The sequence below is a fragment of the Bubalus kerabau genome, chromosome 6 (assembly GCF_029407905.1).
Source record: "Bubalus kerabau isolate K-KA32 ecotype Philippines breed swamp buffalo chromosome 6, PCC_UOA_SB_1v2, whole genome shotgun sequence".
Classification (NCBI taxonomy): domain Eukaryota; kingdom Metazoa; phylum Chordata; class Mammalia; order Artiodactyla; family Bovidae; genus Bubalus; species Bubalus kerabau.
Genome location: NC_073629.1, coordinates 16,732,882 through 16,739,147, shown reverse-complemented (window position 1 = coordinate 16,739,147; position 6,266 = coordinate 16,732,882).

The following is a 6,266-nucleotide window of genomic DNA, read 5'->3' as shown; positions in this document are numbered from 1 at the left end:
AGGGTGGTCCAGGAGGTGGACCTAATTCCCATTTCCCCTGCCTGTGTCCATGGGCTCACCTGTGGGGAGAGAACTCACTGATCACCCATGACAACCTAGATGTCCAGTCTGCTGGTGCATTTTCACTGTAAGATAATATAGACTGGAATTTTTTTTTAAACTGAGGTAAAAGACATAAAGAGGAGGGCATGGCAACCCACTCCAGTATTCTTGCCTAGAGAATCCCATGGACAGAGGAGCTGGGTAGGCTAGAGCCCATGAGGCCGAAAAGAGTCAGACACGACTGAGGCAACTTAGCATGGATGCAAAAGATATAAAATCTGCTGCCTTAACCATTGCTAACTATAGAGTTCAGCAGTGTTAAGTACATTCATATTGTTGTGTAAACAACCTCTAGAATGTTTTCATCTTGCAAAACCGAGACTTTATACCAGTAAACAACAGCTTCCACATCTCCCCTCCCCCCAGGCCTTGGCAATCACCATTCTATTTTTTGTCTCCATGAATTTGACTACTTTCAGTTCAGTTCTGTTCAATCGCTTAGTCGTATCCGACTCTTTTCGACCCTATGGACTGCAGCACGCCAGGTCTCCCTGTCCATCGCCAACTCCCGGAGTTTACTCAAACTCATGTCCATTGAGTCGGTGATGCCATCCAACCATCTCATCCTCTGTCATCCCCTTCTCCTCCTGCCTTCAATCTTTCCCAGCATCAGGGTCTTTTCAAATGAGCCAGCTCTTCTCATCAGGTGGCCAAAGTACTGTAGTTTCAGCTTCAGCATCAGTCCTTCCAATGAACACCCAGGACTGATCTCCTTCAGGATGGACTGGTTGGATCTCCTTGCAGTCCAAGGGACTCTCAAGAGTCTTCTCCAACACCACAGTTCAAATCATCAATTCTTCGGTGCTAGGTACCTCGTATAATTGGAGTCACACTGTATTTGTTTTCTTGTGTCTCAGTTCAGTTCAGTTCAGTTGCTCAGTCGTGTCCGACTCTTTGCGACTCCATGAATCGCAGCACACCAGGCCTCCCTGTCCATCACCAACTCCCGGAGTTCACTCAGACTCACGTCCATCGAGTCAGTGATGCCATCCAGCCATCTCATCCTCTGTTGTCCCCTTTTCCTCCTGCCCCCAATCCCTCCCAGCATCAGAGTCTTTTCCAATGAGTCAACTCTTCGCACGAGGTGGCCAAAGTACTGGAGTTTCAGCTTTGGCATCATTCCTTCCAAAGAAATCCCAGGGCTGATCTCCTTCAGAATGGACTGGTTGGATCTCCTTGCAGTCCAAGGGACTCTCAGGAGTCTTCTCCAACACCACAGTTCAAAAGCATCCATTCTTCAGTGCTGCTGCTGCTGCTGCTAAGTTGCTTCAGTCGTGTCCGACTCTGTGCGACCCCATAGACGGCAGCCCACAGGCTCCCCCGTCCCTGGGATTCTCCAGGCAAGAACACTGGAGTGGGTTGCCATTTCCTTCTCCAATGCATGAAAGTGAAAAGTGAAAGTGAGGTCGCTCAGTTGTGTCCGACTCTTCATGACCCCATGGACTGCAGCCCACTAGGCTCCTCCATCCATGGGATTTTCCAGGTAAGAGCACTGGAGTGGGGTGCCATTGCCTTCAGTGCTAGGTACCTTATATAATTGGAGTCACACTGTATTTGTTTTCTTGTGTCTAGCTTAGCATAATGTCCTGTGCTAAGTCACTTCAGTTGTGTCCGACTCTGTGCGACCCCATAGACGGCAGCCTACCAGGCTCTCCCGTCCCTAGGATTCTCCAGGCAAGAACACTGGAGTGGGTTGCCATTTCCTTCTCCAATGCATGAAAGTGAAAAGTGAAAGTGAAGTCGCTCAGTCGTATCCGACTCTTAGCAACCCCATGGACTGCAGCCTACCAGGCTCCTCTGTCCATGGGATTTTCCAGGCAAGCGTACTGGAGTGGGGTGCCATTGCCTTCTCCAAATGTCCTCTAGGTTCATTCATATTGTAGCATGTGTTGACATTTCCTTCCTTTTTAAGGCTCAGCAATATTTCACTGTACATATATACACTGCATTTTGTTTATCTACTCATCCACCCTTGGATGTTTGGGTTGCTTCCTCTTCTTGGCTTTTGTGACCATTTTTTTTTAACTCTATTTTTTATTTGCTAAGTAACACCAGTTGGCTAGTTTGTTACTCTTTGCCTCCTTAGTCAAAGGTGAAGAATTCCTGGTATAATCTCGGAAAGGGAAGGGAAGTACATACATACCTTGGGGATATTGCAGGCTTGGATTTAGCCCACTGCAATAAAGCAAATATCACAGTAAAGCAAGTCATGTGTATTTTTTGGTTGACCAGCGCATATAAAACTTATGTTTATACTATACTGTAGTCTTCTAAGTGTGCAATAGCATTATGTCTAGAAATGTACATACATTAATTTAAAAACACTTTATTGCTGGAAAATGCTAACCATTATCTGAGCCTTCAGTGAGTTGTACAGTCTTTGCTAGTGGAGGGTCTTGGCTTGATGCTGATGGTGCTACCTGATTAGGGTGGTGGTTGCTGAAGGTTGGAGTGGTTGTGGCAATTTCCTAAAATGAGACAGCAATGAAGTTTGCCACACTGACTGACTCATCCTTTCATGAAAGATTTCTCTGTAGCATGCAATGTTGTTTGATAGCTTTTTACCCACAGCAGACCTTCTTTCAAAATTGGAGTCAGTCCTTTCAAATCCTGCTATTGGCTTATTAACTAAGTTTATGTAATATTATAAATTGTTTACTGTCATTTCAGCAATCGTTGCAGCTTCCTTGCCCCGAGTACAAGAAACAGCTACACCTAAAGAAACTAACTTCTCTGCTCATTCCTAAGAAGCATCTCCTCATCCACCAAAGTTAAAAAAAAAAGTTTTATCAAAGTTTTATAAGATTGTAGCAATTCAGTCATACATTCAGACCCCACTTATTCTAGTTCTCTTGCTATTTCTACCACATCTGCAGTTACTTTCTCCCCTGAAGTCTTGAGCCCTTCAAAGTCATCCATGAGGGTTTGAATTCACTTCTTCCAAACTCTTGTTAATGTTGATATTTTGACCTCTTCCCCACAAACCACGAATGTTCTTACTGGCAACAAGACTGATGAATCCTTTTCAAAAGGTTTCCAATTTCCTTTGCCCAGATCCAACAGAGGAATCACTCTCTACTACAGCTAGTCTTATGAAATGTATTTCTTAAAGACAAAGACTTGAAAGTTGAAATCACTCCTTGAACCAGGGCTGCAGAATGGGTGTTGTGCTCTCAGGAGTAAAAACAACACTTATCTCACTGCACATTTCCATCAGAGCTCTTAGGTGACCAGGTACATTGTCAATTAGCAGTAATATTTTGAAGGATATCTTTTTTCCTGAGCAGGTCTCAACAGTGGGTTTAAAATATTCAGCAAACAATGTTGTAAACAGATGTACCGTCATCCAGGCTTTGCTGTTCCATTTATAGAGGAGAGGAAGAGTGGATTTAGCATAATTCTTAAGGCCCTTAGGGTTGTTGGAATGGTAAGTGAGCATCAGCTTCAAGTTACCAGCTGTATTAGCCCCCAACAAGAGTCAGCCTGTCCTTCAAAGATCTTAATCCAGGCATTGACTTCTCCTCTCTAGCTATGAAAGTTCTAGATGGCATTTTCTTCCAATGGAAGGCTGTTCTATCTACACTGAAAACTTGTTGTTTGGTGTAGCCAGCTTCATTAGATCTTAGCTAGATCTTCTGGATAACTTTCTGTAGCTTCTACATCAGCGCTCGCTGCTTCATCTGGTACTTTGATGTGCCAGAGATAGCTCCTCTTCTTAAACCCCATAAGCCAATCTCTGCTAGCTTCAAATTTTTCTTCTGCGTTCTGCAGCTTCAGCACTTCTCTCAGCCTTCACAGAGCTGAAGACAGCTCTGGATGAGGCTTTGACTTAAGAGGATGTGGTGGCTGGTTTGGTCTTTTATCCAGACCTCTCAAACTTTCTCTGTATCAGCAATAGGACTGTTTAACTTTACCATTTGTTTGTTCACTGGGGTAACACTTTCTTTCAAGAACTTTTCCTTTGCATTCACAACTTGGCTAACTGGTGCAAGAGGCCTAGCTTTTGGCCTATCTAGGCTTTAGGGGTGCCTTCCTCACTAAGCTTAATCATTTCTAGCTTTTGACTTAAAGTGAGAGACTCTTCCTTTCACTTCAACTCTTACGAGTTCATTGTAAGGTTACTATTAGGCCTAATTTCAATATTGCTATGTTTAAGGGAAATGTGAGGTCTGAGCCGATAATGGGGGAATGGCTAGCCAGTGGGGCAGTCGTAACACACAATGATGTCAAAGTTTTAGTTGCTCAGTCACGTCTGACTCTTTGGGACCCTATGGACTATAGCATGCTAAGCTCCTCTGTCCATGGAATTCTCCAGGCAAGAATACTGGAGTGGGTAGCCATTCCCTTCTCCAGGGAATCTTCCCAACCCAGGGATTGCACCCAGGTCTCCCACATTGCAGGCAGATTCTTTGCCGTCTCAGCCACCAAGGAAGCCCCAGAACACACCATATTTATTTTCAAAAATATAAAAAAATAATCGTTGGCAGCACTGGGTCTTGCTTGCTGCATGAAGGCTTTAGCTAGTTTCGGTGAGCAGGGGCTTCTCAATGCAGTGGTTTCTCTTGTTGCAGAGCATGGGCTCTAGGTGCTCAGGCTTCAGTAATTGTGATTCATGGGCTTAGATGACCTATGGCATGTGGAATTTTCCTGGACCTGGAGTCAAACCCGTGTCCCCTGCTTTGGCAGGCAGATTCTTAATCACTTCTCACCAGGAAAGTCCAACACTTATTAAGTTCACCATCTTATATAGGCATGGTTCATGGCATCGGCAAACAATCACAATAGTAATGTCAGACATTGCTGATCATCATAACAAATATAATGAACAGCTTTGAAGTACTGTGAGAACCACCAAAATGTGACACAGAGACAGGAATTGAGAGGATGCTGTTGGAAAAATAGCACCAAGATTGCCATAAACCTTCAGCTTGTAAAGATCACAGCATTTGTGAAGTGCAGTGATATGAGGTATGTCTGTCCTCTACTACTACTACTAAGTCGCTTCAGTTGTGTCCAACTCTGTGCCACCCCATAGACGGCAGCCCACCAGGCTCCGCCATCCCTGAGATTCTGCAGGCAAGAACACTGGAGTGGGTTGCCATTCCTTCTCCAATGCATGAAAGTGAAAAGTCAAAGTGAAATCGCTCAGTAGTGTCTGACTCTTCGCAACCCCATGGACTGCAGCCCACCAGGCTCCTCCGTCCATGGGATTTTCCAGGCAAGAGTACTGGAGTGGGGTGCCATTGCCTTCTCCAATGTCTGTCTAGGTAGAGCAATTAAGAGTCACTCCACAATTAGACCTGGACTGTAGTATCAGTTCAGTTGCTCAGTTGTATCTGCCTCTTTGCGACCCCATGAACCGCAGCATGCCAGGCCTCCCTGTCCATCACCAACTCCTGGAGTTCACCCAAACTCATTGCCATCGAGTCAGTGATGCCATCCAGCCATCTCATCCTCTGTCGTTCCCTTCTTTTCCTGCCCCCAATCCCCCCCAGCATCAGAGTCTTTTCCAGTGAGTCAACTCTTCACATGAGGTGGCCAAAGTACTGGAGTTTCAGCTTTAGCATCAGTCCTTCCAATAAACACCCAGGACTGATCTTCTTTAGGATGGACTGGTTGGATCTCCTTGCAGTCCAAGGACTCTCAAGAGTCTGCTCCAACACCACAGTTCAAAAGCATCAATTAATTCTTAGTGATATTAAGTGATAGTATGCAGAAGGCAATGGCACCCCACTCCAGTACTCTTGCCTGGAAAATCCCATGGACGGAGGAGCCTGGTAGGCTGCAGTCCACGGGGTCGCGAAGAGTCAGACACGACTGAGCCACTTCACTTTCCCTTTTCACTTTCCTGCATTGGAGAAGGAAATGGCAACCCACTCCAGTGTTCTTGCCTGGAGAATCCCAAGGATGGGGGAGCTTGGTGGGCTGCCGTCTCTGGGGTCACACAGAGTCCGACGCGACTGAAGTGACTTAGCAGCAGCAGCAGCAGCATGGGCTATCACTTACTACATGACTGACCCAGTGTTTATCTGAAAAACAAGGCTACCACCTGGTTCACTGCCTTGTGGAGGATTAAAGTGGAATAATATAGCATGGAAAGCATTTGTTCAGGAGCACGCCTGGTGTACAGCAAGAGTTTATTCTCATTACTTAGATCCTGGCCT